Source organism: Sciurus vulgaris, assembly GCF_902686455.1.
Source record: "Sciurus vulgaris genome assembly, chromosome: 2".
Taxonomy (NCBI): Eukaryota; Metazoa; Chordata; class Mammalia; order Rodentia; family Sciuridae; genus Sciurus; species Sciurus vulgaris.
The window spans coordinates 67,501,355-67,513,810 of NC_136462.1; the positions used below are offsets into that span (position 1 = coordinate 67,501,355).

Sequence of the window (12,456 nt, forward strand, 5' to 3'; positions counted from 1 at the left end):
TGCCTAGGATGCTAGTTTCCTTCAATATCCATTTTCTCCTTGTCCAAAGATAAAATTTCTAGTTTTTAGCTCAGCATATGGCTGTCCCTAGAATAAAGGTTTTATTTCCCTTTGCAGACAGTTGTGACCATGTGACTATATTCTGACCGGTGTGATCTGAGCAACTTCCAGATTGTGACTTTAAAAGGAGAGGGTGAGTCCTTTCTTCTTTATTTCTTCTACTCTATTGATTGGAGTGTGAACATAATAATCATCGTAGACTTTGTAGAAAATGGCAACCATCAAGGGATGGCAGTGTGACAAGATAAGAAAAGCCTTTTCTCTTGGCAACCTCATGGATTAGGGCAGCCTTTCCAGCTCTCAGCTTATGAATGGACTATTTCATGAAAGAGAAACTTCTTGTTTAACTCACTTCCTTTTTTTCCTGTGCAGCTAAACCTGTAACCTAATTAGAAGCTTATTGCCCATCTTCCCCAGTGGACTGACACTCCTTAAGAGAAGGTACTATGTCTTATTCACCTTTTACTTGTATTAGTCTAATTCAGAGCTAATTTGTTAGTTCTGGAGATGGAACTAGAAACAGATTAGTTTTCTTCCTCCAAATTAAAGAACCTTAATGAGACACAAATATACACGATATGTAAAACATAAACTCTAATGCTGTCTCTGTTTGCTAGAACTCAATAGGGAAGGAAGGTAAAGGTCCCTGGGCAGAAGGCCAAGGGCATACAGGGCAAGGTTCTACCTATACGGATAGCAGAGAAGGTAGGGTGGCAATGACACAACAAACCATAGGTACTTGACAGAATTCAGTTATTTCTTATCTTGACAGTGGAAGGAGAGAACTCTGTTAGCAGATGGAAGCTGGCACAATAGCCAGGTTCATGTCCTGTTGCTTTAGGTTATCCCATTGGGTGGGGTCCAGGTGCTGGAAAGAACTCATGCATGTGGTCTGGTCATCTTTATTACATCAAGGGCTGACTGAGCTACACAGTCACATCAAAGGTGGGCAGTCACTTAGGAGCTGGGCTCCCCAGACAAAAATGACTAAAATTCTATAAAATATATGGATAAAAACCAATAACATACTTACATTAAAAATATTCTGTATTGTCATTGGCCAACCAAAAGATAGAGACCAAACCAGTTGCTTGAACAGAGAGAATTTCGTAGAATTGTTAAATAGAGGTAAAGTTGTTAATTAGGCGACTGAAAAGGTAGAAAAAGAGCACCATGGTATTAGAGAGAAGGCAATTGCAGGAAGCAGCCACCACCCACAGAACTTGGGAACAAAGGTTGGGATCATTAAAACTTAGATACATGGGGAGGGGCCTGTGAGGAGGAGCAGGTGCTGCCTTGCTGGGGCTGTTGATTTTGAACTTCCAGAATGGGATCTATAGCTTTGAGAACCAGACCCCTAGGAAGGAGGCACCACCTGAATAAATATGGTACTACAGCTGATCTACCTCTGATTTAGTCTGTGTTCTTTTTTCTAGATCCTACTCCTTTTTTCCTTCCATCTTTTTTTTTTTTATTGTAAACAAATGGGATACATGTTGTTTCTCTGTTTGTACATGGTGTAAAGGCATACCATTTGTGTAATCATAAATTTACATAGAGTAATGTTGTTTGATTCATTCTGTTATTTTTTCCCTTCCCCCCACCCCTCCCACCCCTCTTTACCCTCTGTACAGTACTTCCTTCCTCCATTCTTGCCCCCCTCCCTAACCCTAACTCTAACCCTAACACTAACCCTTCCCTCCCCCCCATTATGTGTCATCCTCCACTTATTAGCGATATCATTCGTCCTTTGGCTTTTTGAGATTGGCTTATCTCACTTAGCATGATATTCTCCACCATCTTTTTTTTTTTTCCCCTGATTCCAGGAATTGAACTTAGTGAGCCACATCCCCAGCCCTTTTTTATATTTTTATTTGGAGACAGGTCTCTCTGAGTTGATTTAGAACCTCGCTAAGTTGCTGAGGCTGGCTTTCAACTCGTGATTCTCTCCTGTCTCAGCCTCCTGAGCCACTGCACCCACTCCTTCCTTCTTCTCTCTGTTTCTTTCTTTCTTTCTTTTTTTTTTTTTTACATTTTTTATAGTTGTAGGTGGACATTTTTATTTTTATGTGGTGCTGAGGATCAAACCCAGGGTCTCGCGCGTGCTAGGCCAGCGTGCCATCACTGAGCCACAACCCCAACCCTCTTCCTTCTTATTTGTTTTTATTTTTGGTGGTAATTGGGATTGAACCCAGGACTTCATGCATACTGAAACAAACAAACAAACAAACAAAAACCCCCTGAGAACTGGATTTGAACATTTCTTGGCAAAGTCTAACAGAGAGACTGTTGACCAAGCAGACATTTAGTTTGTAGAGTCCCAGCTCAGCACTGCAGGGTAGACCATTGAAAGATGGGGTTGAAGCTAAGAGATTATAGGTTAGTAATCTGTACACACTTCAACTGTATTTAAATTCAGACTGTTTCATTTGGATCAGCCAGCATTTTAGGTAAGGCCTACATACCTCAACTACTTAAGGGATAATATGGTGACTAGAGGAAGAACATCTTTATAATAAGATGGCATTTGGATTGCTCCAGGAGATAGAGCAGACCACAGCTCATAGGACTGGTGACAGGAAATATCTTGAAGAATGAAAAGGAGTTCCTTAGATGAACAGGGAAGAACAGTATTCCAGTCGGGAGGAATAATGGATGAAAAGGCCAGAGGGTGAAACCAAACCTTAAGTGGGCCGAGTTTCTCAGGATAAAGCCTAAGTTCCTTAGTCTTTGAGTGTTCCAAGGACAAAGAGGGACTTGGAGCACAGGGGCCTAGAGAAAGCAGAAGGCTCCCTCAGGACAGTGTTCTTACCCTTTATAGTGATTAGGACCTTCTATCTGTCCTTTCAGTTTAAGGATCATTTTTTATGCTGGGAAAACAGACAAGTTCATTAAACCTGTGAGAAGAGAATATTATTCTCATTTGACAAATAAGGAGGCCAAGGTTTTAAGAAGCTAAGAGGCATGCCCATGATCACAGAGTCAGTAATCTGATGCCCTAATTTCCAGTTGGACATCTCTACCTAGAGATTCTTATGGGTTCTCCAGCTAGGCATGTTTTAACAAGACCTCTTTTCCTTCCTTTGCTCCTAGCTCCTTCTGGATTCCTGAAATCATTTGTAATCTCTGGAATCCCTGGATTCCTTCTGTTCTGCTGCCATAACACTATCTTGCTCCACATAATCAATCACCAAGTCTTATAGATTTGACCTGCTGAGTATACATTTTTCTATTTTCTATCATTGTTGGTTTATCTTAATTCAAACACTCACTTCATTGTTGTGAACATTTCCCTCTGGTCTCCCTGCTTTTAAGGCCCTACCTATCCTCTTCCAATCCAGGCATCATTCTGAGGCCAGAGAAATGTTCCAAAAAAAAAAAAAAAGCAAATTTGACTCCTTTATTTGCCTTCTTAAGACTTTTTGATGGCTTCCATGGCCTATTGGATAAAACCCAAGCTTCTCAATTCATAGCAAGGCCACTGTAATGTGGTCCCTACCACTTTCTCCAGTTTTACTGGCCACTGTCTATCTTAACATGAAGGAGGATAATCCTGGCCAGGAAAAAACATCAGAGTTTCAGCTCCTCCCTCCACTGACTAAGCTATGAACAAGAAGTTGCAGTGATGCCATATTATCTTCTGCCTTTGGGTTGGTAATTTGCCTATGATTTAGTGGCTGTATCATTTTGATTCACTTGAATGCAGCTGTAATGCAGACACCTGGTGACTTCATTTTTTGTGCCAGAATGAATACATGATGACTCCTTTGGATATTGCTTCCATGTTCTTTTTCTAAGCCCTGCTCCTCTTTTCCTTCTTTCATATTTATTTATTTTTTGTGGTGATTAGAATTGAACCTAGGCCTTCATGCATGCTAGGCAAGAGCTCTGCCACTGAGCTAGTTCTTCCTCCCTAGTTCTTCCTCCTTCTTCCACATATTTATTTGACAGGAATCTTAATGCAAAGGGTAGAGATCTACTCTAAACTGACTTAAGCTTAAAATAGGAATTTATTGACTTATTTAACTGGGAAATCTGGGGGTGGAGCCGGATCCAGGGACACAAATATTCTCTTTTACCTTTCTCCCTTTCTGTTTTGCTACTTTCTGTGTCAGATATGCTATTTCAAGATGTGTTCCCTGTATGCAGGGGTGAAGTGTGGTATATCTGTAAGAGCTCTAAACTTGCCATCCCCAGTCCAGTCAGCCCAGAGGAATAAAAGAGTGTTTCTTAACATCTTTTTATAAAATCCTGAGGGAAGATTGGTTCCGCTTTACTCATGTGTGTTCCCTGTCCCCCACTAATCCCCTCTTCTAATCCCTGGAACCAGGAGAAGCAATAATTACATGACTTGGATCAGAAGACTATTTCTGTGGTCAAGGTGTTGGGCACTGGGAGTGGATAATTACCCAAATAAAAGGTGGGTGCTATTAGAATTTAAAGGAAATGAATGCCGAACAGTGCCCACCCCCCAAAAAAAGGGAAGAAAGAAACAAAGACAACCAAGAGCTATCTAGGCACAGGGCAGTTCCTTTATGTACATAACTTCTTTCAGAAAACTACATATGACACTCGCTGCTATAGTTTAGATCTGGGATGTTCTCCCAAGGCTCTTTATGTCAAAGGCTCGGTCCCCAGTGTGGCACCATGGAGGAGTGGTAGAAACTTTAAGAGGTGGGACCTAGTAGCTGGGTGATTTTAGGTCATTTAGGGTATACTCTTGAAGGGGACAGTGAGGCCTTATCTCTTCCTCTCTCTCTTTTCACTTCCTAGATTTTAGGCGAATAAGCTTTTTCTACCATGCTCTCCCACCATGATGTGCTGCTTCATCGCAGGCCAGAAAGCAATGGGGCCAACTGACTGTGGACTGAAACCCTCCCAAACTGTAAGTCAAAATAAACCTTTTCTATTTTTAAGATAATTAGTTCAGGTATTTTGTAACAATAATGGAAAGCTGACAAACATACTCACCATTTTATAGAAGAGGAAACAAAGGCTTAGAAAATTTAACTTGCTCAAAGTCACAGAGCTAGTCTGTCTGACTCCAGGCCCATGCACTTTACATTATGCTATGCTTTATGCTACACCAGACTTTTCCTTATTGGGGAGTCTTCTGTCTTGCTGTTATTCACAAATGACCCTAGTAAGGAGGATTTGGAAGAGTGCATGATTTTTCAAATTGACCTTCAGTTACATTGGCTCACTTATGTTTTTATAACATCGAAGGTGCACTTTTATGATCTTATATGTAGAATGAGGTTAATGAACCAGTACTTTTCACTCATGGAGCTGAATGTGATTGCTGAGGTGAAAATGAAGAAGGCTGAATAGTTTTATAGGAACAGGGCTGATAAGTACATGCTGGGAAGACTAAAGCACACTTATTTGTGTTTTTAATTCAGTGTTGCAAATATTCCTTTAAAAAAAGCAAAAGCCTATAAAATATTTGTGCCCTTATTCTTTTACTTTTTATTATTTAAGTTAAAAATCATTTACTTTGGCTTGTCATTAACTCTTTAAGATTTTAAGTATATGGGCAAATAACAAAATCTTTAAAATATAATGTAGCCTTGATGTATGAGCTACATAGTGTACATACTGAGCTAAGGAAAGAGGTCTATGTATCTGCTCTATGTAGTTAAAATTGACTCACCTATTCAGTGAAAAAGACTGAAGAAAGGAATTAGTATGCTGCTAGTCTCGTTCTGGTCATGGAATACTTCAGTAGGCTGGGAGTGACTCTCAAGGCACTTGAAAATCATGTATTTATCTTAAGTCTCCTAGTTACAAATGACTTGATTCCTCCAGGTTTGTAAGCCCAGTGAGGGAGCTTTCAGAGTTTCAGGGGTAGAGACTGTTTCTCATTTCATTTTGGTATTTATTTTTATTCTGTGGGCTGGCTGCCACAAAGGGGCCCCAGAGACTGCCATGTTTATAGGGTGGTCAATTATAGCGCTGTTCCCTTAGAGTCATCTTCTAGGAGCGGGAGAGTCATAATTGGTTTCACTCTCCTGGTCAGGAGCAGACATCCATTCCAAAGTTAGGCTGTAAGTTGATCAATGACTTATAAGACAGTTTAATGCCAAGTATTTGCCCAAATTATTGTGATGGTGACCACATTGGAATAAGCCATTTCTTCGTCTTAAGAAAACCAAGATACATAGCGAATCAGTTGGTGGTGGGAGCAGGTGATGAAAAGCCTTAAAGAGAGAGGGCAGTTTGCAGATGTCATGGGCCCTCAAAGCCACAAGAAAGTTCATGTCAAGAGGAAGAGAAAAGGCAGACAGAGCTCTCAGCAGTTAGCCTGAGCTGTGTCTGGCCAGGGGTTAACACTTGTTCCTTAATGGGGTTTCCTAGCCAAGCAAGTTTGAGAAATACCACATTTGTGTTCCCCTTCTGGAGAGTCCCACAATGCTTTGGCACATTGAAGAATACTAGTCTTACAGAAAGATACTAGTTTAATATTAACCTAGTGTTTTCTAGACCTATCAGAAGGCAGAACTCTTATCTGTTGACATATTTTATAACACTTGTGTTCCAGCAGGCCTATATGGATGGGAACAAAAGGAGAGTGGCAGCAGAAACAGAGAGACTGCTCTGTCCCTATATTAGGGGGTCCCAGAACTCCTTTGCTGAGGGGGTGATGACCATGTGTGGCCATTGGGTCTGTTTTACACTCTGAGCTGCCAAATAGTCATTGGGAGGCCTGGGTTTGGTTGCCCTTGGGCAGCCATCATATTTTAGTGTTCCTTATCTCAGCGGGTATCCTTAACTCCAACCTCCACTAATTAAGACGGATTGAATGAATCTTTTTCCTTGTAACTTAGAGTCTGACTAATGTAACAGGATTTTAGATGTGACTTTCTAGCCGTCTCCTCAGAATACCATGACAGGTGACAAATGTCCCTAATTCCTCATGAGATGTTGAAACAAGTGTGGCATTTGGTAGGAGATTATGGAACTGGCAGTGCCAGCATTAGCTTCTCATGTACTCCAGATGGAGGCTAAGAGGGTAAAGAATTCATCCTGGGTGTGGGCAGTGAGAATCCTTTGGAGAGAGGGTTGTCGGTGTACCTTCCTGTGGGCAGGGAGATTTCTCCCCCAGGGTTGTAAGCCAAGTGGGGTTTCAGGGCTATAGTGACTGGTACCTGTTTTGTTCTGACTAGCGCTAGTGGAGTGAGGTGTGGAGATAGGGTGGAAGAACTGTACTCCTATTGGTGGAGGGTTAAGGTGGGAACAGGTGAGGGAGGACCCAGGGCAGGAAGTGGGCAGGGAAGAGGATCTTCTGGAGGGGCAAAGCAGATCAGCATCAAGTGGCTAGGGGGAAACAATAGGGAACTACAGTTGAGGGAAAGGTACTGGGGTCACTTAGGGGAGGTCCCACCCATACTGTTGACTATAGTAGGTTCCTCATGTAGAGGAGAGTCCCCTAAGAGGAGGAAGAACCAGTAATTGAGTATTTGCTGCAGAGAAGTCTGCTTTCAACTGATAATTCCTCTGGTATAGAAGAGGTCCCTGCCTCTTCCCCCTCCACCACTCCCTCAACCTGGGGAGGTGCCAGAGGCAGCAGAGAGCTTGGGGAAGGAGGCGTAGAAGGTATCGATGATGCATCACTTATCCCCATTTACATAGCAGGCTTCCCAGCTGAGGTAGGTCCCAGCTGAGGACATGGAGATATTTTAATTGGATAAGAGTTTGGAGGTTGAGTGTAGGACCACACTAGAATTTGTGCCTAAAAACTTATCTGAGTGACTGGAGAATCAATGAGACTGAGGCTGGGATGTCACAGGCCCACAACAAGTTTTGCAGGACTGGTCATACTTTGGCTTATTTAATTCTGTACTCCACGCAGTGGGAGTAGAGCAAAGCTAAAAATCAGTTTGAAGAGTTTGTACTGCTTCCTATGTAATCAATCCACATGAACTAACTCTAACATAAAACATCATGGACAGGTAATGTAATTAACAACAATTAGTACGTTTTCCATCAATTAACATTTATTAAGCAACTCAGTTGGATCCTGGAGTTAGAAGATGACTAAGAGCTGATCCCTGCCTTTAAAAACATTCAGTCTAGTTTGAAAAGTCCCAGTCTGGCCTGAGGGTACTGGGGATTGAACCCAGGGCCACATGCATGCTAGGCAAGAGCTCTACCAATGAGGTACACACTCAGCCCTGGCTGGAGTTGACAAAGAATAAATCATGTTAGTTTTGACACTGGTTTAAATGCAACTTCACTTGATTCAATAGGTCTGAGTTGGGACCTAGGAATTTGCATTTTAGTAAGTATCTTGTTCTACATGCTGGAGAAATAATAATGTAGCTCTCTAAACAGAACTATACACCAAAGCAGCTCCTACTGTATTAGGTCATGTGTTTTTGATCAACACAGAATTTGCCTCAGAATCCAGGACAACATTAGTCATGTGGAGAAAGCAAAATTTCTACCCGTTCATTACATCAAATGAAAACTACTACAGAGATTCTCACCAAATTAGAAGAGCATGTTTGTGTTTGTCTGACTTAAGGGACAAAGGAAATTTATTTTAGGGGTACCTGAGGAGTATCCTTCGAAGACAGGCAGCCACATTGCAGAGCTGTGCCCAGTGCTGTTTTCTGAGGACACATTTCTTCTCCCATGAGTAAGCTAGGCTCAGGGTAGAAGCAGCAGGAGTTTATTGATTTAATGATGGTTAATGATTGATATGAGCAGCCCAGGGAAGATCAGGTACCTGATAACAGAATCTTTGAAAAAACATGCAGAAGAAAATGACTATACACATATGAACAGAGAATTTTAATCCCTACTCTTCTATTTGTCAGAGATGTTTGGATAAGGATCTTGCCTTCTTTGTTTCCCTAATTTTATAATTAGTACAGTGTTGACCTTTCTTCATAAGATTGTAGTAAGATATAGTGACCAAAAGCCTCTGTTAATCACTTGGAAACTTTATAAAGATGAGTATTTGTATGTTAAAAATGGAGGATAGGGCTGGGGTTGTAGCTCAGCAGTAGAGCATTTACCTAGCATGTGCGAGGCACTGGGTTGGATTCTCATATAAATAAATGAGCATGGCATATAAATAAATGAATAAAATAAAGGTCCATCAACAACCAAAAGAAATATTTAAAAAAAAATGTAGAATAAGACAGGTGTAGTGGCACATGCCTATAATCCCAGTGGTTTGGGAAGCTGAGGCAGGAGGATCATGAGTTCAAAGTCAGCCTTAGCAACTTAGTGAGACCCTGTCTCTAAATTAAAAATATATGTAAAAGAAAAAAAGAGCTGGGGATGTGGCTCAGTGGTTGAGTGTCCCTGCACACAAAAAGAAGAAGGAGGAGGAGGAGGAGGAGGAGGAGGAAGAGGAAGAGGAGAAGCTAAATTTTATTGCATGATCTCAGACTTGGTTTAATCTGTCATACCATACAGAGTATTGTTTCATTTTGTTTCATCTTGTTTCCTTCACTGCTTATTTAGGTGATTCAGTGTATAAGTGTGATGTGATTTTTAAAAACATATGCAATTAGATTTAATAGGAAGTAAGGGCAATTGGAAAATAGGTTGGGCATGTTTTTAGAAAGTGGAATAGGTTTTTAGAGCTAAAACAAGTGGGGAGAAGTATCCTAGGTGACAGACTATGGACTTAGAAACATAAAAGTCTATATTATTTTGGTTATTAATTTGCTATAGGTCCTCAAGTCATGAATACAGATGGAAATCTATGAAAAAATTGACATGTGTACTCAAATTGAGGCAATACGTCATCACGGCCAAGATATGGTACAGTAACATAGCCTTAAATATTTAATATAAAGCTATGCCATATAATTACATGTGTGGCATTATCTTTAATGGGAGTTGATTAATAAGGGTCACATAAAGCAAGGATGAATATTAGCTCTTCAGACACTGATATTCAGATAGCCCTCTGAAAAGTCATTTTCCTCAAAGCCCTGTTCCTTAAGGATTATAGAAATGTCAATTGTTTTTGCAGTTTCCAGTTCAAGAAGCAGTTATTCAAAATCCCCAGAGAACTCTTCCCTAACAGACTACAATAAAACTTAGAATTAATGGTGGTGACATTTTAGACCTAAATTACTGCCTTCATGCTTTAAATAATTATCCTGCTATCCCTACGCAAGGGACTTTCAAATTTTTCACTTCATTTCAGCCTTATCTGTCATCTTCACTGCTTGACTAATTCCTTGTCCCTTATAACTCAATACAGGAAGCAGAATGTTTTCCCTCAAAATTCTGCTTTTGAATAGCACTTTTAGGGTAATTTATCTAAAGTGGTTTTTCAACAAACTCTTCTCAAAAGACCTTCTCAAAGGTGACTTGATATTCTGAATTATTTTTAGGGTAGTTCCCTCACCCTGTGTTCTTGCTGCTCTTCCTACTCCACTCTCAGGGTCCTGCGGTTGTGCCTCTCCAATTATGTTCTTCAAAGGGCACCAAGGAGGTTCTCTTCAGGAACTTATTCTCTTTTTTTGCACAGTTCTGGGATCAAACCCAGAACCTAGACAAGCCTTCTAACACTGGGCTACGCCACCAGCAGGAACTTATTCTTGATAAAGTAAGAATAGAGTTCTGGGAAAGGAAAAGCTTTTTTTTAAAAAAATATTTTTTTTAGTTGCAGATGGTCACAATACCTTTATTTAATTTATTTATTTTTATGTGGTGCTGAGGATCAAACCCAGTGCCTCACACATGCCAGGCAAGGGCTCTACCACTGAGCTACAACTCCAGTCCCAGGAAAACCTTAAGCAAGACCTTGAAAACCTTGACCAGACACTGGGAAGTCTGTTTCTCTGGGTCTGTCAGCCCCCAAGGACTCCTGGCCTCCACTGCCATGAGGAAGTGGCAGTGAGGAGAGGCAGCTGTAGCCACTTGCAGAACACCCCGACTTTGCCAGCCAAGTGGGAACACCAAGAATGAAAGGTGAGCATTCTTCTGGTCTGCATGCGGGGGTGTCTTTAAAAGAATTTCTCAGTGCCTCCTGGAATGAAGCTCCCAGTGTTCTCCAGAGCAGGCTGTTCCTTTGAGGCTTCCTAAGCATCAGCCATGACGGGACTGGCTCTGAACAGTCCCACTGCCATGTTTTTTATTTTGATTTTTTGTTCTTGTCCTCAAAGTTTATTCCATGTTGTAAAAATAATTATAAGAAGTTAAAAACATAAATGTTCTGAGGAAATGGGCTTTTGCTATGTGGTGGTTGGGATGTAGGTTCTCTGAGAGCAATTGGTGGTGTGCTAAATGCAGAGAATCCCTCTTTGAGACTAAATTCCTCAGTGAAATTAGTGTTCCATGTACAGAATCCTTTTGTTTGGAAATTCTGGAGTGTTTTTCAGAGAATGAAAAGGCACCAACCTCCTCCTGCTTCAATTGGCTACTGACCCCTGTGCACATAGAATATCATATTTTTAGGAATATAAAGTTAGAATAAAGGGGAAATTATTCCAATTTAAGTCCAATAAAATGCACTTGATATGCAAAATGAACTTGTTTTTATCCTTTGCATTTCAACTCCCTAATCGACCCAGTTCCATTTCTTCAACTTTCTTTCAAGGCTAGGATTTAACTCGATGGAGAAAAAAGGGCTGAAGATTATTTTCAAATAATTCATTCCCTGCAGTTACTTCCCAGTCTCTTTTCTTGTTCCTATTTTTAGTTGGTCATAGCTTTTTATAATTTGGAAATTAAAGTCCTTAAAGACAAAGAGACTATTTTACTGGTATGACTGTCAATGTTGAAATGAATAATTGTTGAGTGCCTATTATAAACTGAGAATGGACGAGGCACTTAAAAAAAAATAAAAACAAGGTCCCTGTCATTAAGAATCTTACAGTCTTTTGGAAAGCCAGTTGCACAAACAAATCATTTAATTCATTCAAATAAGTTTCTTTAATGAGGTTGCATATCAGGGTTGCTAGGACAGTAGGAGATTGGAGTTTATAAATAGACCCAGGGAATGCAGGGAAGTGTTTCCAGCCAACATAGCTTCCCTGGTAGGAGTGTGCTGGTATGTAGTGTGGGGAGATGCTGGGACAGAGGTAGCAGGGGCTTGTCAGCTGAGGGAATGGCATGTGCAGAGGCCCAGCAGCTCTGGATGATAGGCTACACTCTAAATTATCACAGTAATCTGGTATGCTTGAAGAACTGGCTGGGACACAAAGGCTATAAAAGGCTTTGTAAACCATGGGGAGCCGCTGACGAATTTTGAGCAGAGTAGTGATGTGACCAGATTTTTTTTTATGTTAGGAAAATCTATTTTTTGTGGAAGAGTGGGAGATAGATAGGAGGGCAGCAAGCTCAAAGGCAAGAAAGACCAATGAGGATGCTTTTATAGTATTTAGTTTAGGAGAGAAACCAGGGAAAGAAGAGGGCATTGGGGAA

At 40.8% G+C, this 12,456-nt stretch overlaps 1 long non-coding RNA gene across 3 annotated transcripts in view; it reads left to right on the plus strand.

Moving 5' to 3' along the window:
• LOC306649561 overlaps window positions 1-12,456 on the plus strand; it is a 45,773-nt gene that overhangs the window by 24,456 nt on the left and 8,861 nt on the right. For 2 of the 3 annotated variants that reach the window (XR_013760654.1, XR_013760655.1), the window contains exons 2-5: window positions 118-193; window positions 433-501; window positions 4,391-4,480; window positions 4,834-4,945. This is a non-coding gene — a long non-coding RNA (uncharacterized lncRNA). Of the gene's footprint in view, window positions 1-117; window positions 194-432; window positions 502-901; window positions 1,006-4,390; window positions 4,481-4,833; window positions 4,946-10,884; window positions 11,002-12,456 lie in introns of all 3 variants that reach the window. The other variant, XR_013760653.1, reaches the window with a different exon arrangement.